Here is a 24,847-nt window from a genome sequence, read left to right on the forward strand (position 1 = left end):
AGGTGTCATGTTCCCAAGAGTCACAGGTGTCATGTCTTCCCTGAATCACTCAGGGTTATGTTTTCTCCAATTCACAGATGTCATGTTCCCAAAATCGCATGTGTCATGTCTTCCCTCAGTGGCTCAGGGTTCAGGTTCCCTGAATCACTCTGGCGTCTGCCTCCCCTTAGTCACTTAGGGGTAATGTTCCAGGTCTGGTGTGTTCCCTGAATCGCTCAGGTCTGGTGTATTCCCTGAATCGCTCAGGTCTGGTGTGTTCCCTGAATCGCACAGGTCTGGTGTGTTCTCTGAATCGCTCAGGTCTGGTGGGTTCCCTGAATCGCTCAGGTCTGGTGGGTTCCCTGAATCGTTCAGGTCTGGTGGGTTCCCTGAATCGTTCAGGTCTGGTGTGTTCTCTGATTCGCTCAGGTCTGGTGTGTTCCCTGAATCGCTCAGGTCTGGTGTGTTCCCTGATTCGCTCGGGTGTGGGGTTCCTGTTTTGCTCAGGTGTGGTGTTCCTCCTACATTCAGGGTTCCAAGAATACTGCTGCTAATGCGCTGTCCTGGTTTAACGTCGATATCTTCTTTCTGAACATGCCACTCGCAGTCGCAGCGGGGGCAGCCGTTCCGGCATACAGCGACCTGGTGTGGGACTAACATCATTGATCAGCAGAGCAAGGGACCTGTCGCACCAGAGTCTGTCTGAAAATACAGTCAGGAATTATCGTACGGGCTGGAATCTGTATAGAAAATTTGCCGAGAGGCATCCACAGGGCAACGTGGATGACGTGTCATTCACTATGGCCTTCATCGCGCATTGCCATGGCAACCTCGGACTCGCTCACAATACCATCCGCCTGTATTTGGCGGGGGTGCAACATCAGTTCACGTTGGACAATCCAGCCCGGATCTCTTTCTTTACATCGCAAGCCATCAAGGCCACGCTCCGGGGCATTGAGAAAGCCGGTGCAAGTAGGCGGGTGGTCCGGCAACCGATGTCCGGCTCCTTGTTCAGGCAGTTGTCCTTGGCTCTGGATGGTGATCTTTTTGGGCCCTTGATTAGCACCATCATTAAAGCCGCCCTTTACCTAGGGTGTTACGGGTTCCTTCGTCCGGGGGAATTCACCGCCTCCGTCCGGAACATCCGTCATCTCCAGTAGCAGCACTTGACCTGGCATCACGACCTGTTTGTACTGAGCATTCCGTCTACCAAGAGCGCTCAGACAGGGCCTCCAACCCTGGTTTCTTTCTACCCCTCGCACAATGACTGGTGCCCGGTCAAGGTGCTGCAACAGTTGTCTGTGGCCCTGCAGGCGGCGGCAGCAGATAGTCCCCTACTTCCCTTCAAAGGAGGGCCGTTGTCCACGCCCCAGTTCAGGTCTCATGTGCGCTCATTAGTGGCGGGGTCAGGTCAGGACCCGAAGGGCATCTCGGGACACTTCTTTCGTAGTGAGGCGGCCTCTGCGGCATTTAGGCACCAGATGACTCCTCATGTCATCGGGTGAGTGGGGCGCTGGAGGTCGTCATGTGTTGCTAGATACGTTCCAAATACTCAAGCAAAGATCCGTAATGCTTTCTGTGCTCTTGCCCTGTAACGGTACCATAAGTATCTGTCCGTATAATTGTGTCTACTTTTTGGCCCCTTTTAGGCCTATCCTCGTTACAGGCTTCCGGCATTAACCAGCCAGAGGTCGGCGCTAGCACCTTCGTCCAGGGACCGTCGCCCTGACCACAAATATATATATATATATATATATATATATATTATTTACATTTTTAACAATGTATTCTAAGTTCGAGTAGCGCTTATCAGTTACTTAACCCCTTAGTGACCAGCCTGTTTGGGGCCTTACTGACCAAGCTTTTTTTCTTCTTTTTTTGTGTATGAAAGGTACAATATATAATGGTATGAATAATATACAGTATATTAGTCAAGGACCGATCACATGTTTTTTTTTAACACTTAAGGATTACGGGAGTTATACTATACACCATGACGGATTTGAGGAGGAATAATACATACTTAAAGGAGTTTTTATCACAGAGATGTGTTTTAGTTTTTTTCTTCTTTTCTGGCTCTCTTTGTTATATCTCATGCTTCTGCAAAATTAAGGGATTTCTTTATAGAGGGTATTTGATATGTTACAATTGTATTTTGAGGAGATAGAAGATTGAAAAGGAAGGTTAGGAAAGCTTATATTAATGGTTAATATGAGACCTTCAATTCTGGATGATTTTAAAGAACATACAACATATGTGTGACTTTGGGACTGTTAGGAATAATATCCTGGAATATTAAAGGTTTATCTACTCCTATTAAGAGGGACAAAATACTAAGGCATTTACATAGATTGGGAGCACATATACATTATTATAGGAGAAATATTTGAATAAGAAAGAGATGGATACATTATGTCAGATGTGGGTGAGCTCTGCGAGGGGGATCCGTGTAACCAGGTGAAGAGGAGGATTAATTATTTTGCTTCATAAGAAAGGTATATCACCTATCACGCTCAAAAAGCTACCACACAAGTAATTATAATCAATTAATCCTTTTATTAGACATCCGTTTACAATACATTAGTAAAAAATATTACAAAAAGCAGCAGCCATGGGAACACAGAAGTGTTACAGAAAAATTAAAAACAGAGTGAGCTCCAGACCATGAGGGACTAGTATACCCACAGTTTAAGCAGCATCAGATAAGTGGGGCTCACATAGCAAAGTGCACACAGGATATCAATAACAATGCACCGCAAGCACTATCCGTGCACAGCGGTGTGAGCCTTCGTGCACCCCTACAGAATGAGGCTGCTGAGGGGAAAGAGTATATAAAGTCACATATCTTACTGACCCAGTCTGGGCGGCTGTTTTTAATTTTTCTTTAACACTTCTGTGTTCCCATGGCTGCTGCTTTTTGTATTTTTTTTTACTAATGTATTGTAAACGGATGTCTAATAAACGATTAATTGATTATAATTACTTGTGTGGTAGCTTTATACGAATAACTCCACTCAAGATACTTATGGTATTTATTTTTTGGTGATTTTCATAAGAAAGGTAATTGTCAAGTGACTCAAATAGAAGAACATCCAACAGGTAGAGGATTTAAAGGTTGTTAACAAATCTGATTATATTTAATAGTTCTGCCCCTAATAATCCAGGAATATAATAATTCTTCAAGTCTTTAGAGAATCAGGTTAGTTTAGACTGTTCACAATAAAAGTTGTTGGCTGGAGTTTTTAACTCAATATGGAATGTTAAAATGGATAGGTCCTCCATAAATAGAATATATAATAAGGAAAATAGATTTTTCTAGGTCCTTCCTATCTGACTGGCGCTATCTGTGGATTATAGTTTTTAAATCGCAGGCATAAACTGTCTAAAAAACATCCATTATAACACTCTGCCCCCGACATGTTTTGCCAAATTAACTTGGTGTCTTCAGGGGTCCGGGCAGTCTGCTGCTGAGAAGGGCGTGACCGGAGCTTATAAGACCTTTCTTTGATGATGTCACAGTAACTGTAGCCACTGTGGTTACATTTTGTAACCTTGATACTAGTCGACCTATCGGGGAACAGCTTGTATATCTTTAACCACCTCCCGACCGCCTAACGCACGGATGCGTCCGGCAGGTGGTTGATTTACTTCTCCTGGACGCATCCGTGCGTCATCTCGCGATAGCCGAGATTTCCTGTGAAAGCGCGCACACAGGCGCGCGCGCTCACAGGAACGGAAGGTAAGCGAGTGGATCTCCAGCCTGCCAGTGGCGATCGCTCGCTGGCAGGCTGGAGATGTGATTTTTTTAACCCCTAACAGGTATATTAGACGCTGTTTTGATAACAGCGTCTAATATACCTGCTACCTGGTCCTCTGGTGGTCCCTTTTGTTTGGATCGACCACCAGAGGACACAGGTAGCTCAGTAAAGTAGCACCAAACACCACACTACACTACACCCCCCGTCACTTATTAACTCTTTATGAACCACTGATCACCCCTGATCACCCCATATAGTCTCCCTGATCACCCCCCTGTCATTGATCACCCCCCTGTCATTGATCTACCCCCTGTAAGGCTCCATTCAGAGGTCCGTATGATTTTTACGGTTCCACGGATACATGGATCGGATCCGCAAAATGCATACGGACGTCTGAATGGAGCCTTACAGGGGGGTGATCAATGACAAGGGGGTGATCATGCATATAGACTTCCTGATCACTTCCCTATCATTGATCACCCTCCTGTCATTGATCACCCCCCTGTAAGGCTCCATTCAGACGTCCGTATGATTTTTACGGATCCACTGATACATGGATCGGATCCGCAAAACACATACAGACGTCTGAATGGAGCCTTACAGGGGGGTGATCAATGACAAGGGGGTGATCACGCATATAGACTTCCTGATCACTTCCCTGTCATTGATCACCCCCCTGTCATTGATCACCCCCCTGTAAGGCTCCATTCAGACGTCCGTATGATTTTTACGGATCCACTGATACATGGATCGGATCCGCAAAACACATACAGACGTCTGAATGGAGCCTTACAGGGGGGTGATCAATGACAAGGGGGTGATCACGCATATAGACTTCCTGATCACTTCCCTGTCATTGATCACCCCCCTGTCATTGATCACCCCCCTGTAAGGCTCCATTCAGACGTCCGTATGTGTTTTGCGGATCGGATCCATGTATCAGTGGATCAGTAAAAATCATATGGACGTCTGAATGGAGCCTTACAGGGGGGTGATCAATGACGGGGGTGATCAGGGAGTCTATATGGGTGATCACCCCTCTGTCATTGATCACCCCCCTGTCATTGATCACCCCCCTGTATGGCTCCATTCAGACATTTTTTTGGCCCAAGTTAGCGGAAATTGTTATTTTTTTTGTTTTTTCTTACAAAGTCTCATATTCCACTAACTTGTGTCAAAAAATAAAATCTCACATGAACTCACCATACCCCTCACGGAATCCAAATGCGTAACATTTTTTAGACATTTATATTCCAGACTTCTTCTCACGCTTTAGGGCCCCTAAAATGCCAGGGCAGTACAAATACCCCAAATGTGACCCCATTTTGGAAAGAAGACACCCCAAGGTATTCCGTGAGGGGCATATTGAGTCCATGAAATATTAAAATTTTTGTCCCAAGTTAGCGGAAAGGGACACTTTGTGAGAAAAAACTAAAAAAAAAAATAAAAATTCCGCTAACTTGTGCCCCAAATTTTTTTTTCTATGAACTCGCCATGCCCCTCATTGAATACCTTGGGGTGTCTTCTATCCAAAATGGGGTCACATGTGGGGTATTTATACTGCCCTGGCTTTTTTGGGGCCCTAAAGCGTGAGAAGAAGTCTGGGATCCAAATGTCTAAAAATGCCCTCCTAAAAGGAATTTGGGCACCTTTGCGCATCTAGGCTGCAAAAAAGTGTCACACATGTGGTATCGCCGTACTCAGGAGAAGTTGGGGAATGTGTTTTGGGGTGTCATTTTACATATACCCATGCTGGGTGAGATAAATATCTTGGTCAAATGCCAACTTTGTATAAAAAAAATGGGAAAAGTTGTCTTTTGCCAAGATATTTATCTCACCCAGCATGGGTATATGTAAAATGACACCCCAAAACACATTCCCCAACTTCTCCTGAGTACGGCGATACCACATGTGTGACAATTTTTTGCAGCCTAGGTGGGCAAAGGGGCACACATTCCAAAGACCACCTTTAGGATTTTACCGTCCATTTTTTACACATTTTAATTTCAAACTACTTACCACACATTTGGGCCCCTAGAATGCCAGGGCAGTATATCTACCCCACAAGTGACCCCATTTTGGAAAGAAGACACCCCAGGTATTCCGTGAGGGGCATGGCGAGTTCCTAGAATTTTTTATTTTTTTGTCGCAAGTTAGTGGAATATGAGACTTTATAATAAAATAAAAAATTCTAGGAACTCGCCATGCCCCTCACGGAATACCTGGGGTGTCTTCTTTCCAAAATGGGGTCACTTGTGGGGTAGTTATACTGCCTTGGCATTTTAGGGGCCCATATGCGTGAGAAGTAGTTTGAAATCAAAATCTGTAAAAAATGCCCTGTGAAATCCGAAAGGTGCTCTTTGGAATGTGAGCCCATTTGCCCACCTAGGCAGCAAAAAAGTGTCACACATGTGGTATCGCCATACTCAGGAGAAGTTGGGGAATGTGTTTTGGCATGTCATTTTACATATACCCATGCTGGGTGAGAGAAATATTTTTGTACCATAGTTTGTAAATGCCATAACTTTTACCCAAACCATTTTTTTTAATCAAAGACATGTAGAACAATAAATTTAGCGAAAAATGTATATATGGATGTCGTTTTTTTTTTTTTTTTACATTTTATAACTGGAAGTGAAAAATTACATTTTTTTTGCAAAAATGTTGTTACATTTCAATTAATAACAAAAAAAGTTAAAATGTCAGCAGCAATGAAATACCACCAAATGAAAGCTCTTCTATTGAGAAGGAAAGGAGGTAAAATTCATTTGGGTGGTAAGTTGCATGACCGAGCAATAAACAGTGAAAGTAGTGTAGTGCAGAAGTGTAAAAAGTGGCCTGGTCATTAAGGGTGTTTCAGCTAGGGGGGCTGAAGTGGTTAAAAAGGGGCCTGGATGTATTTCTGGAGTGTAATACTATTACAGACTATAGCTACTAGAGATAGATCTAGGGAGTTATTCTAATTGTCTGATTGGAGTCAGGAAGGAATTTTTCCCCTAAAATGGGGAAAATTTACTTCTACCTCATAGGTTTTCTTTGCCTTCCTCTGGATCAATTTTCAGGATAACAGGCTGAAGTGCATGGACAGATTTCCTTTTTCAGCCTACTAAATGAGCGAATTTCCCCAAAAAATTATTCTTTCGGTTCGACAAATTTTCCACAAAGATTCTATTCGATCCAAATTTATTTGTGGTGAATCACGTTAAAAAACAGTTATTTCAAGAATGCAGAGAGCCTATATACAGTCAGGTCTATGAATATTGGGACATTGACACAATTCTAACATTTTTGGCTCTATACACCACAATTGATTTGAAATGAAGCAAACAAGATGCTTTACCTGCAGACTCTCAGCTTTAATTTGTGGGTATTTACATCCAAATCAGGTGAACGGTGTAGGAATTACAACAGTTTGCATATGTGCCTCCCACTTGTTAAGGGACCAAAAGTAATGGGACAATTGGCTTCTCAGCTGTTCCATGGCCAGGTGTGTGTTATTCCCTCATTTTCCCAATTACAATGAGCAGATAAAAGGTCCAGAGTTCATTTCAAGTGTGCTATTTGCATTTAGAATCTGTTGCTGTCAACTCTCAAGATGAGATCCAAAGAGCTGTCACTATCAGTGATGCAAGCCATCATTAGGCTGAAAAAACAAATCAAAAACCATCAGAGAGATTGCAAAAACATTAGGCGTGGCCAAAACAACTGTTTGGAACATTCTTAAAAAGAAGGAACACACCGGTAAGCTCAGCAACACAAAAAGACAGGAAAACCATGGAAAACAACTGTGATGGATGACCGAAGAATTCTTTCCCTGGTGAAGAAAACACCCTTCACAACAGTTTGCCATATCAAGAACACTCTCCAGGAGGTAGGCGTATGTGTGTCAAAGTCAACAATCAAGAGAAGACTTCACCAGAGTGAATACAGAGGGTTCACCACAAGATGTAAACCATTAGTAAGCCTCAAAAACAGAAAGGCCAGATTAGAGTTTGTCAAACGACATCTAAAAATGACAGAGATCAGAAATAACTCCCAGTCTGGTCATTTCACACCTTAAATGCAACAGTCAGTAACGTCCATGAAATCCGAATGGTTACTCAGAGAGGCATTGGGTTTTCTTTGTCTTCAGAGCCCTTGCAGCAAGATTGCTGGCTTCTATTTGGTTGCGCTGGAATATGTGCAATGTAAAAATAAAAATTGTCCCAATCTTTAGTAATTATATGTCAGAATACAGCCTGATATAACACATCATACAATGGAGATCCATGTCTGCCACATTTCCTACTATCTTAACATTTCAATAAATTGAAACCTTAGCAAGTTCTCTCATATGCCATTTGATATATCACTATTTTTTTTAGACATTTGAAACAAATTCAGCATGGATTTGGCTTCTCTACTGTGTGGGTTTTTTGATGTTTAATAAGAGTTAATTTCTCACTAAACACTTCTCACTTTCAGGACAACAAAATTGCTTCTCTCTTGTTTAAGTTCTCAGATGTGTATCAAATTTTATTTGTGAAATAGAAAAAGAAGAACCCGCGCTGACTCTGTTTCTACCTATAGAAATGCTGGTAATCTCAGACTCAATGTGGTATACAGTACCTTAGTGTCTCCAATATCTATTATAGTAGCTCTATTCCCATTAGTTTTGATTGGATGGGTGCGCTTATCCTGTACAAACAATAAGTATTGCAGAAAACAAAATACTGTTGTGGACTATTGTGGCAGTCTTAGGCACTTACTGTTATGTGCTCCGCTTCTGAGTTACAGTGCAGTAGTCCAAAAGAATGATTCTAAAAAAAAACACAGATCCAACTATTCCATAAACACGAGACATTCATCAAATCAAGGCACTGGGAACACTAACATAGTGAAAAAATCTATTAGGAAGGATTCTTTTCAACCAAGAACCACAAAAGAAAAACACAAAAAGAGGACAGAGGGGAAAAAGGCTATCCAAAAAGGAAATCAAAATAACAGGTCAAAAAATCTTCAATCTCAGCAGATACACACTAACTAATAGTGACATCAACTTACTGCAAAAAGGATTGAAGTTTGCACCCTCTGCCAAATTCCACCCCTTTGACGCCTTTATTGGCCTAAAAAAAATTCTACGCCATTTGGCCCTAAAAAAATACTTTTTAAAGAGAAAAGAATCCCAATCTAACTGCAATAAAACACCTAAACCAAATACGTTGACAAAATACGTTGAATGAGGGGTGAATGAGGAAAAAAAAAAAAATAATAAAAACATGAGTACAGAGACCAACTTCTTACATACCCAATTAAAGAACAAATCCTGGTTCAACCCACTGAACGAATATTCAGAATCATTCAAAACGTTTGAAACCCTAGTCATCAGGGACTTAAGGAAAATTAAGTCAAAGAAAAATAACAAATTGCGTAAACACAATCTCAGCAAACAGGAACAAATGAGTATCAAAACACTACAGACAAATAATGACATCATTATTCAACCCGCCGACAAAGGGGGGGTATAGTGATACTTAATCTTGCAGATTATCTAAAAGAATCTAACAGAATACTCAAGGATGGAAAAACATACAGAATAATTAAGAATGATACCACAGAACAATATAAGCTGAGACTCAACAAATTGACATTAAAAGGAAGGAAACTAGGTATTTTAAACAAAGAAGAAGCCATCCCCGCATATCTTGTTTTTATTACCTACCAAAGATCCACAAATCAGAGTCACAACCACCTGGACGTCCAATAATCAGCGGTATAGGCAGTCTAACTAGAAATCTGTCTAAATATGTGGATACCTTCCTTCAAAAACATGTCCAAGAATTGCCGGCCAACCTAAAAGATACGCAACACATCCTACAAATTTTGGAAACAGTGAAATGGGAACCAGACTACATCTTGGGGACACTTTACGTCACTTCTCTATATACAGTGATAGAAAATAATAAAGGAAAGGAAGCAGCTCAACATTTTATGAACAAAAAGGGAAACATTCCACCAGAACAAATAGACTTTCTTGGGGAATGTATTTTATTCATCTTGAACAATTATTTTAAATTTGAGGAAAACTTTTTCCTCCAGACGTGGGGGACCGCCATGGGGACCAGATTCGCGCCGAGCTTTGCTAATCTATATATGGGAAGGTGGGAGGTACTTACCATCTTCCCTGATGGCGGGCTCTGCGCGAACCTGGTCCTCTGGCGGAGATTCATAGATGATATTATTTTTATATGGAAAGGGGGGATGTCGTCCTTACAAATTTTTTTAAACGGAATAAATAAAAACGATTTTTATCTACAATTCACGTCCACCCATAGTACCCAGGAAATCAATTTCCTGGATTTAACCATCAAAATTCAAAATAACACAATACTGACCCAGACATATACAAAACCCACAGACAATAATGGATTTATCGCTCTAGATAGTTGCCATCTCCCAATTTGGCTTACCAATATTCCACGGAGCCAATACATCCGCTTACGGAGGAATTGCACCCTAAATGAACGGTTCGAATATGAGGCAAACAATTTATAGCAAAAATTTCTGGAAAAGGGGTATAATGCTACAAAACTAGAGGAGATTAAAAATGAAGTTATGAAAATAGAGCGACAATCACTGATTCAGAAACAAAAAACTTCTGATAGCGAAAAAAACACACTGAAGGATAACATGGACTTTGTTATACCCATAATAACCCAATATCATGAAAAAGAATATCAGTTCAGACAAATCATAAAAAAAACATTGGGACATCTTGAAGCACGATAAAATTATTGGGGAAAAATTACCCAGGGCCCCTAAATTTATTTTTAGAAAATCAAAAAACTTGGGAAATTTAATAGCCCCATCAATTAGAACCACAACTGAAGGGAAAAACAAAAAGGCAACCATACCAGATGACAAAAAAGGCTTTTTTCCTTGCAGAACATGCAAGGCCTGCCTAGCGTCTAAACAAAAAAACATTATTAAAGAAATTACTAGTGAAAACAATTCATATACAATAAAAAACCACCTGTCCTGCTTTTCAAAGGGGGTCATTTATTATATAAAATGCCCGTGCGGAAAGGTGTACGTAGGGAGAACGAAACATGAGCTAAAGGTCAGAATATGGGAACATGTAAAAAACATAAATAAAAAATTTGTGGGCCATTCACTATCACGCCACTTCACGGAAAAACACAAGGGTAAATTTGAAGGCTCATCCTTTGGAGGTATAGAGCAAGTGAGGCATGATCCCAGAGGGGGTGATTATATAAAGGCAATGTCCCGCAAAGAGAGAGAGTGGATTTATAATCTAAACACCCTGGCTCCTATAGGCCTGAATCAAGAAATTGAATTGTTTGCATTTCTGTAATTTCTTCTTATAAACAGCTAATAGCAAGAAACCATCACGCAAGACAAACAATTACAACAATGATATAAAAAAAAAAAGTTTTTTCCAATAATCAGGCCCTTCTGCTAAATCAATTAACATATACCTCAATAATTTTATGGAATCTGATATTTTTGGGGAGCAACAGTGTAAAAGAACCAAAAGTACTCAAACTAACTCAATTTAAATCGCTAATCAATCACACAATTTTTTTTCTATATTCCTTTATACCCCTTGAAGTTCTAGTATTGTTTCTCTAGTGCACTATCAACAAAAAACGTTTCCATGGAAACCTGTGAGCTTAAAGATTGCCTGAACAGGCTCTACAGTTATCCCTGCGGAAGGAATAAGTCTATTCAGAAACGCGTCGGAGGAATTGTGGACCCTAGAGGCTTCCGTAGCTTCGGGTGTGACGTCACACTACAGGTCTCCAGGACAACGTACCTAACAACGGCTGCTCTGTGCGCGCGCAAGTTACCGGCCGGAGCTGCGTACGCAACACAGAACAAGCTGAAGATAGAACGGGACAAGAGAGCAGAATCATCAACACCAACAAGAGTGAACTTTTTTCAGAAAAAAAAGCGGAGCACATAACAGTAAGTGCCTAAGACTGCCACAATAGTCCGCAACAGTATTTTGTTTTCTGCAATACTTATTGTTTGCACAGGATAAGCGCACCCATCCAATCAAAACTAATGGGAATAGAGCTGCTATAATAGATATTGGAGACACTAAGGTACTGTATACCACATTGAGTCTGAGATTACCAGCATTTCTATAGCTAGAAACAGAGTCAGCGCGGGTTCTTCTTTTTCTATTTTTCAATACTAGGTCTTTTCCTATTTTGTGGGCTGTTTTTTGGCAATTAACCCATCAGGACATGAATATGGCTACTCTCCTGTGCAAATTCTCAGATGTGTTTTAAGACTTGATTTATGATTAAAACATTTCTCACATTCAGGACATGAATATGGCTTTTGTCCTGTGTGTTTTTTTTCATGGTTAATAAGAATTGATTTCTCACTAAAACACTTCCTACATTCAGCACATGAAAAGAGCTTCTCACCTATGTGAGTGCTCAGATGTGTATCATGAGTTGATTTGTGACTAAAACATTTCCCACATTCAGGACATGAAAATGGCTTCTCTCCTGTGTGGGTTCTCAGATGTTTAATAAGACTTGATTTATCACTAAAACACTTCCCACATTCAGGACAGGAAAATGGCTTCTCTCCTGTGTGGGTTCTCTGATGTTTAATAAGACTTGATTTTTTACTAAAACACTTTCCACATTCAGGACATGAAAATGGCTTCTCTCCTGTGTGAGTTCTCTGATGTTTAATAAGACTTGATTTATCACTAAAACACTTTCCACATTCAGGACATGAAAATGGCTTCTCTTCTGTGTGAGTTCTCAGATGTGTATCACGACTTGATTTCTCAATAAAACTTTTCCCACATTCAGGACATGAAAATGGCTTCTCTCCTGTGTGAGTTTTCAGATGTTTATCAAAACATGATTTGTAGCTAAAACACTTCTCACATTCAGGACATGAAAATGGCTTCTCTCCTGTGTGAGTTTTCAGATGTTTATCAAAACATGATTTGTAGCTAAAACACTACTCACATTCAGGACATGAAAATGGCTTCTCTCCTGTGTGAGTTCTCTGATGATGAATAAGACTTGATTTATCACTAAAACACTTCCCACATTCAGGACAGGAAAATGGCTTCACTCCTGTGTGGGTTCTCTGATGTTTAATAAGACTTGATTTCTCACTAAAACACTTTCCACATTCAGGACATGAAAATGGCTTCTCTTCTGTGTGAGTTCTCAGATGTGCATCACGATTTGATTTCTCACTAAAACACTTCCCACATTCAGGACATGAAAATGGCTTCTCTCCTGTGTGAGTTTTCAGATGTTTATCAAGATATGATTTGTAGCTAAAACACTTCTCACATTCAGGACATGAAAATGGCTTCTCTCCTGTGTGAGTTCTCTGATGATGAATAAGAATTGATTTATAACTAAAACACTTCCCACATTCAGGACAGGAAAATGGCTTCTCTCCTGTGTGGGTTCTCTGATGTTTAATAACACTTGATTTCTCACTAAAACACTTTCCACATTCAGGACATGAAAATGGCTTCTCTCCTGTGTGAGTTCTCTGATGTTTAATAAGACTTGATTTCTCACTAAAACACTTTCCACATTCAGGACATGAAAATGTCTTCTCTTCTGTGTGAGTTTTCAGATGTTTATCAAGATATGATTTGTAGCTAAAACACTTCCCACATTCAGGACATAAAAATGGCTTCTCTCCTGTGTGAATTTTCGTATTAAAAGTTGTCTCATATTCTGAACATGTATATGGTCTTTCATCTTTGTGAATGTTCCTGTGCATATAAAGGTACGATTCATTTTCAAATTGTTTCCCACATTCAGAACTCACAGACATTTCACCTGTCCAGTGCTATTATTGACAATCTGTGATTGATTATCTTCTACTTTATAAGAAGGAGATAAAATTAGACATCTATGGAAGTCTTTTATCCGGTCTTTACCTGAAAAAAGAAATAGTGCAAAGGTGTAAGAAATATCTCAGTAACATAAAGTCAACTATACTTATATCAGTGAAATCTGCCAAAGTTAGAAACATTAGTTGCTAATTAAAAAACAAATCTAAACCCTAATTAAAGGAAATTTGTCACCAGATATTATTTAGCACATTAAACTGTTGGTAGAACAGTGATGTTCTGTCTGAATTGTGTGGCCACAACTGGGCTGTGTAACAGCTTTTATACAACACTGTTGGTAGAAAGTGCCAGTAGGAGTCTCCAGGTGCATAGAAACTGGAGTCTTCTTCTTCTAATTATTTAACTGGTTTTCTTATCAGAAAAAAAATCTTAAAATTGTATAAACAGTATGAGGGACACTTTTTTAAATTTTCTACACCAATTTTTTTCCATAACAAAAAAGACATAAGTGATGCTCACAGTTGACATTAGGTCAAATTTTGGTGACTTGGTGAATTGTCCCCACTTTTAGAAGTGGAGTGAATTAATTACAGATAAGTTTGATTTTAAAAAGTGACCAAAAGGTCAAATATTCATGCCAAAAGAACTTACTTTTACTTTACTTTTTTAGACATGGGCGTACACCACCTTGCACTTGAATTAAATATATTATTACTTTGAGTGATTTCAAAAATTTCAGAAAGCAAAGAGAGACTTAAAACTGACAACAAAACCACTGTGTTACAGTTTTTGTGGATTCATAGTGCCTCATACTGGAAAACACAGCCAGGCTGGAATCCAGGTTGGAGGCAGCTGATCTATAGGGCAAGAGCAACAAAGACATGGACTCCAAACTTATACAGACTTGGATCTAGACTTTTAAAACCCAGACAAACAAAGACATTGACTAAGAACTTCTTTAGACTACTCAAGATATCTGAAACAGTCTTAGGCTACTTTCACACTTATGCTATTTTTTGGTGGTGTGATCCGGCAGAGGATCTCAATACCAGAAAAAGACAAACATTTTTTTTTATCAAAACAGATCCATTTAAATCTGGTATTGAGATCCTCTGCTGGATCTCAATAACAGAAATAACAATGCAAGTGTGAAAGTAGCCTGATAGCGACTTCAGAAGAAAACAGTGTTGTATAAAAGCTGTTACACAGCCCAGTTGTGGCCACACAATTCAGACAGAAAATCACTGATAGAACCCAGGAGCTAAATGACAAGACTAACGAACACACAGACAAGAGAAGCAGATTCAGACACGGACTAAAATTTGTGCATCCTTAATTGAAGTTCAGGGTGGAGAAATTTTTTATAGAACAGGATAGCTTGCTTAGAACACTATAGATGCAAACAGTTTTTGGACATAGGGGTAAATTTATTAAACCCAGTTTTTTAGACACAGATCTTAATAAAGCCCTAAGCTGATGGTGGATCTGCCAAAGTTATCACTTTGAGGCATCCAGCACCAATATAAATGTAAGACAGTTACTGAGCATTAACATTAAGACCATTTTCTATGCCTAAAACAGATGGCCCATCCCCTTCCTCACCCATGCCATGCCTACAATTTTAGAACTGGAGTGAGTGGAGTTAAGTCACAGATAGTGGCTCAACTGACCTTTGTGCTGCCACTTGCGTCTGAGATATGCCTAATTTAGTCATATTTCAGCTTGGAAAATTACCCCCATAGCGTCCCTCCTCATAGAGGTCAGAATGTAAAGAAAGGAGGCAGTTATGCACTGCCACACTGAAACATAGCCCTAGATACAGAACCACAATATCCAGCAACCAAGTCACACTGTATACAAAGGTGAACAGTGAACAGACATATAAAACTTTTTTAAATTTAAATCTCAATATGTCTATGAGCACCACAGAAAACAGCTAAGACATCTAGAAATGTAGTTTACACGGAAGCTATTAAGATAAACTGGTATCTATCTAATACAAAGCTTGCGTTCCATAAAACAGAAGCAGCATGGGCAGCAGCTGACTGGCATTGGTTGCTAAAGCCATGTCTACTTTTTGCCAATATCCCCAATGCTTAATGATAGCTTCATCCAGTGGATTATTAGTAAAAATATAATATTAATTTTTTTTTTCCTTCCTCTGGGTCAACTTGCAGGATGACAGGCCGAACTGGATGGACAAATGTCTTTTTTCGGCCTTATGTACTATGTTACTATGTATATTAAACTTGATTTCCAATTTCTGTGCCCCAAATGTCCCCATAATAATACATTACCCCCAGTGTATTAAATACAATCTGCCTAAATCATCAGACACTGTTATTGGTTCACAGCAAGGAGAGAACGTCTAATACTCAGTCTACTGCTCAGAGAAACATAATTAACCACTAGTTCTGCTTGAAACAGATGTCGGGAAGCATTAGACAGAGTATATAGCATTGGAGAGTATTAGAGATGTTCCATTGTCTCCTTCGATTATCTCATCTGGTTCTTCACACTACTTTAACCCACAAACCCTACGCTGTCTGATACATTCCATATTTACAATGGCACTTGGCCGGGCTATCCCCTTGTTTATACTATTTATGGAAAGCCTCATTAAGAAATGTCCTAACATTTTTATATTAAGAGTTGGTCCCTTTACTCAATCCACTGCGGCATTTATAGATAATTTATTATTATTAATCACTGACCCTTCTTCTGCTATTTTCTACTTTCTAAATCTTTTCCACATTTTATGTGAGGTCTCTAATTTCTAAATTAATTTTAGTAAATTACAACCTGGAAAACCCTTTCAAGTAACTGTTTTGGACCAAGTAGAGATTAAAATGAAATAAATTTGCTCCCACTCCACACTTCATCCAGCAATTGGCAAGCTGACAAGCTTTTTATGCCAACTCTCTGGCGATCTAAGGATCATCCTATTATCCAACAGCGGTATTTAAAATTAGTTGATTTCTACAGATTTGAAGAAGTGGGAAAACCATTACAAACAGACCTAAAAAGACTTTACTGTATGCGCTTTTCTGGCATTTTTTGTGCCATTTTTTCTGATGATGTTTTTCCCATACAGTGAAAAAGGTTTAAAAATATCGCAAAAAATCAAATTTACTTCAGCATGCCTTGCTTTTTTTTTTTTATAAAAAAATAAAAAAAGCCACCTAATTGATAAATGCAACAGAAGCAAAAAGAAAAAAGCTTGTGTGTCCTACCATTTTTTTTTTTATTTCCCATAGATTTTAAAATGAAATCTGGAGCTAAATGTGTATATGGCAAAGAAATGTGTGCAGTAAAATCAAATCAAACCAAAGTGGTTATAGTGGCTAACAGGACGAGTCTGCTGAGAATTTTGTGACATACTTACAAATGTTAACCAACCTTTTGAGATTTCAGAACAAGACAAAAATCACTATATTTATAGCTGAAATAATGTGCAACTAAAATTTTCATAAATGGAGACAAGAATTGACAAAAACAAAGGGCAGGATAAAAACAGCACAATTCCTTCCTACTATTTGTGACTCGGTGAGTCGAGCAGAGCAAAGGTTAATTATTTTTGCGATCAGGTTGGTAAATGAGGTGCACTTTATATACTCTAACAAACCTGCCACATTATTTACCATATTTTAGACACAAACCTGTTAATACTTCTGCCCCACTGTTCCTTATACACAGCACAGATTACAATATCTTATAATTCCTTCAACATACAGTCAGTTCAGTGACACTTACCAGACATGGACCCTTCACACACTCAGGACTTGACACTCAGTGTCTTCTCCTCAGCAAGTCAGTGATCTGAGTATATTTCCTTGGTGATTTCCAGCTTTTTGAGCCATGTTTTGTGTTTTATACCCCTTGGGTGGCTATAGCTTTTAGCTCCTCCTCTTCCCCCCAGGAGACCCCCAGTTTCACTTTCATAATCAATGCAATCTTTCATCATGAGATGTACAATGGAAGAATAATGGTGCCTTATCCTCATCAACCAGTTTAGCATTTTCTAGCCTCCTGAGATGTTTCTTTATTTACATATTGTATTTGCAGGGTAGAGACCTATTGTTCACACTCCTATTTAGCATCTGTAAGAGGTTCCTGGGATACTCCGAGACCTTTTCATATGAGAATCAGTGTAAACAATTATCATTTTACATCCTGATGAGATATATTCCATCCAGACATGCAACCATATGACTCTCCATCTATAATTCACATATATGAAATACTTCATATTACATCAAGTATAATAGATCAGAAGACTTTCAATATTCAAAGGTTCATATTTATTACAGATTCCAACTAGTAAATTCATGATTTTAAGAGGAATAAACCCTGTATGACAACTTTACATGAGTATTTATTGTTTTAAGGGTGTCAGGCTTACACTTTTCAGATCAGAATGAAGAAGAAATGGAGCTCAAAAAGCCAAAATAGAAATTATTGTAAATATTTTATTATATCATAAAAAGACATCAAAATTACATATAACCAGATGCAATGGGACAGGGACAAAAAAGAGCAGGGAAAAACAGCTAACAGCGCCCCCCTGGATGGGGGTCTCCGGTCATAAATATAAAAAGGTATAGTCAGCGGGATGAATACATAATAATACAAATGAATAGTAATGGCATAATAGCACCACAGATACACAATAAATATAATGGTGGAGGTGAGTCGAAAATGTAAGGAAAGGAAAATATAGATCAAGATGGAAAAGCCCATACAAAAATGAACAAGAAGCATCCGGTTTGCAAGTCAAAACCTAGCAACACAATAATGATCCATGTGGAACGGAAGCGGAGTGTAGATGATTAGATGGAACTCACCACAAAATCAGACCAAGAGGAGACCAGCCAGGATGGCGCTACCCCAACGCGCGTTTCGGCGTACCTTCGTCAGGGGGTAGCGCCATCACTGAGGATCAGACATTTTAAATTCATTGCAGACCAATCACACACCAGCACTTGCTCGTCCCCAGGTGTGTATGTCTCCAGGCGCGTGATCACTCCGGACCAGCCACATCCGGACACCCCGAGCCTGGCGTCAGATCAAAGACCCGCCCCCCACGTGACAAAGCACACGATCGGGCGGGGATGATGCATAGACGCGCAGGCTCGGGGCGCCGGAGGCAACGCCAGATGACGCGCGCATGCATCACACTAGGGGAGGAGCAACAGACAACCGTCTGCTGGAATCAATGTCAAAAGCTCAGAGCACTCTTACACACAAGAGCAAAGAACGGGAAGGGAACAAGGGGGGGGAAAGAGAAGAAGAAGAAGATGGGAGGGGGAATGCAGAGCACTATTAATAAATGACCTATATGGTACCTACTTAGGTGAGTATAGTAACTCAAATATATGTAATAACATGCCCAGTGTAATAGGTGGCATCCATTAATATGCGCATATATATAAGAGAATACACCATGATTAATAAATACAAACAACGACAAATTCAATACATAAAGTGCAAGTGCATATATATGTGCACACAGTGCACAAATTAACATATACATGTTGAAAAATTATTATACATGACAATAAAGTCCCATATATATAATATGCATCAAAATAAAAAATGATGGGTCATAGGTAGAGTTGAGCGAACACCTGGATGTTCGGGTTCGAGAAGTTCGGCCGAACATCCCGGAAATGTTCGGGTTCGGGATCCGAACCCGATCCGAACTTCGTCCCGAACCCGAACCCCATTGAAGTCAATGGGGACCCGAACTTTTCGGCACTAAAAAGGCTGTAAAACAGCCCAGGAAAGAGCTAGAGGGCTGCAAAAGGCAGCAACATGTAGGTAAATCCCCTGCAAACAAATGTGGATAGGGAAATGAATTAAAATAAAAATTAAATAAATAAAAATTAACCAAAATCAATTGGAGAGAGGTTCCATAGCAGAGAATCTGGCTTCCCGTCACCCACCACTGGAACAGTCCATTCTCAGATATTTAGGCCCCGGCACCCAGGCAGAGGAGAGAGGTCCCGTAACAGAGAATCTGTCTTCATGTCAGCAGAGAATTAGTCTGCATGTCATAGCAGAGAATGAGGCTTCACGTCAGCCACCACTGCAACAGTCCATTGGCATATATTTAGGCCCAGCACCCAGGCAGAGGAGGGAGGTCCCGTAACAGAGAATCTGTCTTCATGTCAGCAGAGAATTAGTCTGCATGTCATAGCAGAGAATGAGGCTTCACGTCAGCCACCACTGCAACAGTCCATTGGCATATATTTAGGCCCAGCACACACACAGGCAGAGGAGAGAGGTCCCGTAACAGAGAATCTGGCTTCATGTCAGCAGAGAATCAGTCTGCATGTCATAGCAGAGAATGAGGCTTCACGTCAGCCACCACTGCAACAGTCCATTGGCATATATTTAGGCCCAGCACACACACAGGCAGAGGAGAGAGGTCCCGTAACAGAGGATCTGGCTTCATGTCAGCAGAGAATCAGTCTGCATGTCATAGCAGAGAATCAGGCTTCACGTCAGCCACCACTGCAACAGTCCATTGTCATAAATTTAGGCCCAGCACCCAGGCAGAGGAGAGAGGTCCCGTAACAGACAATCTGGCTTCATGTCAGCAGAGAATTAGTCTGCATGTCATAGCAGAGAATGAGGCTTCACGTCAGCCACCACTGCAACAGTCCATTGGCATATATTTAGGCCTAGCACACAGGCAGAGGAGAGAGGTCCCGTAACAGACAATCTGGCTTCATGTCAGCAGAGAATCAGTCTGCATGTCATAGCAGAGAATGAGGCTTCACGTCACCCACCACTGCAACAGTCCATTGGCATATATTTAGGCCTAGCACACAGGCAGAGCAGAGAGGTCCCGTAACAGACAATCTGGCTTCATGACAGCAGAGAATCAGTCTGCATGTCATAGCAGAGAATGAGGCTTCACGTCACCCACCACTGCAACAGTCCATTGGCATATATTTAGGCCTAGCACACAGGCAGAGCAGAGAGGTCCCGTAACAGACGATCTGGCTTCATGTCAGCAGAGAATCAGTCTGCATGTCATAGCAGAGAATGAGGCTTCACGTCAGCCACCACTGCAACAGTCCATTGGCATATATTTAGGCCTAGCACACAGGCAGAGGAGAGAGGTCCCGTAACAGACAATCTGGCTTCATGTCAGCAGAGAATCAGTCTGCATGTCATAGCAGAGAATGAGGCTTCACGTCACCCACCACTGCAACAGTCCATTGGCATATATTTAGGCCCAGCACCCAGGCAGAGGAGGGAGGTCCCGTAACAGAGAATCTGTCTTCATGTCAGCAGAGAATTAGTCTGCATGTCATAGCAGAGAATGAGGCTTCACGTCAGCCACCACTGCAACAGTCCATTGGCATATATTTAGGCCCAGCACCCAGGCAGAGGAGGGAGGTCCCGTAACAGAGAATCTGTCTTCATGTCAGCAGAGAATTAGTCTGCATGTCATAGCAGAGAATGAGGCTTCACGTCAGCCACCACTGCAACAGTCCATTGGCATATATTTAGGCCCAGCACCCAGGCAGAGGAGGGAGGTCCCGTAACAGACAATCTGGCTTCATGTCAGCAGAGAATCAGTCTGCATGTCATAGCAGAGAATGAGGCTTCACGTCACCCACCACTGCAACAGTCCATTGGCATATATTTAGGCCCAGCACCCAGGCAGAGGAGGGAGGTCCCGTAACAGAGAATCTGTCTTCATGTCAGCAGAGAATTAGTCTGCATGTCATAGCAGAGAATGAGGCTTCACGTCAGCCACCACTGCAACAGTCCATTGGCATATATTTAGGCCCAGCACCCAGGCAGAGGAGGGAGGTCCCGTAACAGAGAATCTGTCTTCATGTCAGCAGAGAATTAGTCTGCATGTCATAGCAGAGAATGAGGCTTCACGTCAGCCACCACTGCAACAGTCCATTGGCATATATTTAGGCCCAGCACCCAGGCAGAGGAGGGAGGTCCCGTAACAGAGAATCTGTCTTCATGTCAGCAGAGAATTAGTCTGCATGTCATAGCAGAGAATGAGGCTTCACGTCAGCCACCACTGCAACAGTCCATTGGCATATATTTAGGCCCAGCACACACACAGGCAGAGGAGAGAGGTCCTGTAACAGAGAATCTGGCTTCATGTCAGCAGAGAATCAGTCTGCATGTCATAGCAGAGAATGAGGCTTCACGTCAGCCACCACTGCAACAGTCCATTGGCATATATTTAGGCCCAGCACACACACAGGCAGAGGAGAGAGGTCCCGTAACAGAGAATCTGTCTTCATGTCAGCAGAGAATTAGTCTGCATGTCATAGCAGAGAATGAGGCTTCACGTCAGCCACCACTGCAACAGTCCATTGGCATATATTTAGGCCCAGCACACACACAGGCAGAGGAGAGAGGTCCCGTGACAGACAATCTGGCTTCATGTCAGCAGAGAATTAGTCTGCATGTCATAGCAGAGAATGAGGCTTCACGTCAGCCACCACTGCAACAGTCCATTGGCATATATTTAGGCCCAGCACACACACAGGCAGAGGAGAGAGGTCCCGTAACAGAGAATCTGTCTTCATGTCAGCAGAGAATTAGTCTGCATGTCATAGCAGAGAATCAGGCTTCACGTCACCCACCACTGCAACAGTCCATTGGCATATATTTAGGCCCAGCACCCAGGCAGAGGAGGGAGGTCCCGTTACAGAGAATCTGTCTTCATGTCAGCAGAGAATTAGTCTGCATGTCATAGCAGAGAATGAGGCTTCACGTCACCCACCACTGCAACAGTCCATTGGCATATATTAAGGCCTAGCACACAGGCAGAGGAGAGGTTCATTCAACTTTGGGTAGCCTCGCAATATAATGGTAAAATGAAAATAAAAATAGGATTGAATGAGGAAGTGCCCTGGAGTCCAATAATATATGGTTATGGGGAGGTAGTTAATGTCTAATCTGGACAAGGGACGGACAGGTCCTGTGGGATCCATGCCTGGTTCATTTTTATGAACGTCAGCTTGTCCACATTGGCTGTAGACAGGCGGCTGCGTTTGTCTGTAATGACGCCCCCTGCCGTGCTGAATACACGTTCAGACAAAACGCTGGCTGCCGGGCAGGCCAGCACCTCCAAGGCATAAAAGGCTAGCTCTGGCCACGTGGACAATTTAGAGACCCAGAAGTTGAATGGGGCCGAACCATCAGTCAGTACGTGGAGGGGTGTGCACACGTACTGTTCCACCATGTTAGTGAAATGTTGCCTCCTGCTAACACGTTGCGTATCAGGTGGTGGTGCAGTTAGCTGTGGCGTGTTGACAAAAGTTTTCCACATCTCTGCCATGCTAACCCTGCCCTCAGAGGAGCTGGCCGTGACACAGCTGCCTTGGCGACCTCTTGCTCCTCCTCTGCCTTGGCCTTGGGCTTCCACTTGTTCCCCTGTGACATTTGGGAATGCTCTCAGTAGCGCGTCTACCAACGTGCGCTTGTACTCGCGCATCTTCCTATCACGCTCCAGTGCAGGAAGTAAGGTGGGCACATTGTCTTTGTAGCGTGGATCCAGCAGGGTGGCAACCCAGTAGTCCGCACAGGTTAAAATGTGGGCAACTCTGCTGTCGTTGCGCAGGCACTGCAGCATGTAGTCGCTCATGTGTGCCAGGCTGCCCAGGGGTAAGGACAAGCTGTCCTCTGTGGGAGGCGTATCGTCATCGTCCTGCCTTTCCCCCCAGCCACGCACCAGTGATGGACCCGAGCTGCGTTGGGTGCCACCCCGCTGTGACCATGCTTCATCCTCATCCTCCTCCACCTCCTCCTCATCCTCGTCCTCCTCGTCCTCCAGTAGTGGGCCCTGGCTGGCCACATTTGTACCTGGCCTCTGCTGTTGCCAAAAACCTCCCTCTGAGTCACTTCGAAGAGACTGGCCTGAAAGTGCTAAAAATGACCCCTCTTCCTCCTCCTCCTCCTCCTCCTGGGCCACCTCCTCTTCCATCATCGCCCTAAGTGTTTTCTCAAGGAGACATAGAAGTGGTATTGTAACGCTGATAACGGTGTCATCGCCACTGGCCATGTTGGTGGAGTACTCGAAACAGCGCAACAGGGCACACAGGTCTCGCATGGAGGCCCAGTCATTGGTGGTGAAGTGGTGCTGTTCTGTAGTGCGACTGACCCGTGCGTGCTGCAGCTGAAACTCCACTATGGCCTGCTGCTGCTCGCACAGTCTGTCCAGCATGTGCAAGGTGGAGTTCCACCTGGTGGGCACGTCGCATATGAGGCGGTGAGCGGGAAGGCCGAAGTTACGCTGTAGCGCAGACAGGCGAGCAGCAGCAGGATGTGAACGCCGGAAGCGCGAACAGACGGCCCGCACTTTATGCAGCAGCTCTGACATGTCGGGGTAGTTGTGAATGAACTTCTGCACCACCAAATTCAGCACATGCGCCAAGCAAGGGATGTGCGTCAAATTGGCTAGTCCCAGAGCTGCAACGAGATTTCGCCCATTATCACACACCACCAGGCCGGGCTTGAGGCTCACCGGCAGCAACCACTCGTCGGTCTGTTGTTCAATACCCCGCCACAACTCCTGTGCGGTGTGGGGCCTGTCCCCCAAACATATGAGTTTCAGAATGGCCTGCTGACGTTTACCCCGGGCTGTGCTGAAGTTGGTGGTGAAGGTGTGTGGCTGACTGGATGAGCAGGTGGAAGAAGAGGAGGAGGAAGCCGAGAAGGAGGAGGTGGCAACAGGAGGCAAAGAATGTTGCCCTGCGATCCTTGGCGGCGGAAGGACGTGCGCCAAACAGCTCTCCGCCTGGGGCCCAGCTGCCACTACATTTACCCAGTGTGCAGTTAGGGAGATATAGCGTCCCTGGCCGTGCTTACTGGTCCACGTATCTGTGGTTAGGTGGACCTTGCCACAGATGGCGTTGCGCAGTGCACACTTGATTTTATCGGATACTTGGTTGTGCAGGGAAGGCACGGCTCTCTTGGAGAAGTAGTGCCGGCTGGGAACAACATACTGTGGGACAGCAAGCGACATGAGCTGTTTGAAGCTGTCTGTGTCCACCAGCCTAAATGACAGCATTTCATAGGCCAGTAGTTTAGAAATGCTGGCATTCAGGGCCAGGGATCGAGGGTGGCTAGGTGGGAATTTACGCTTTCTATCAAATGTTTGTGAGATGGAGAGCTGAACGCTGGCGTGTGACATGGTTGAGACGCTTGGTGACGGAGGTGGTGGTGGTGGTGTTGGTGGTACATCCCCTGTTTGCTGGGCGGCAGGTGC

At 42.5% G+C, this 24,847-nt stretch overlaps 1 pseudogene; it reads right to left on the minus strand.

Moving 5' to 3' along the window:
• Positions 1-24,847, minus strand: part of LOC122931750 — a 38,763-nt pseudogene that overhangs the window by 8,644 nt on the left and 5,272 nt on the right.

The sequence above is a fragment of the Bufo gargarizans genome, chromosome 3 (assembly GCF_014858855.1).
Source record: "Bufo gargarizans isolate SCDJY-AF-19 chromosome 3, ASM1485885v1, whole genome shotgun sequence".
Classification (NCBI taxonomy): Eukaryota; Metazoa; Chordata; class Amphibia; order Anura; family Bufonidae; genus Bufo; species Bufo gargarizans.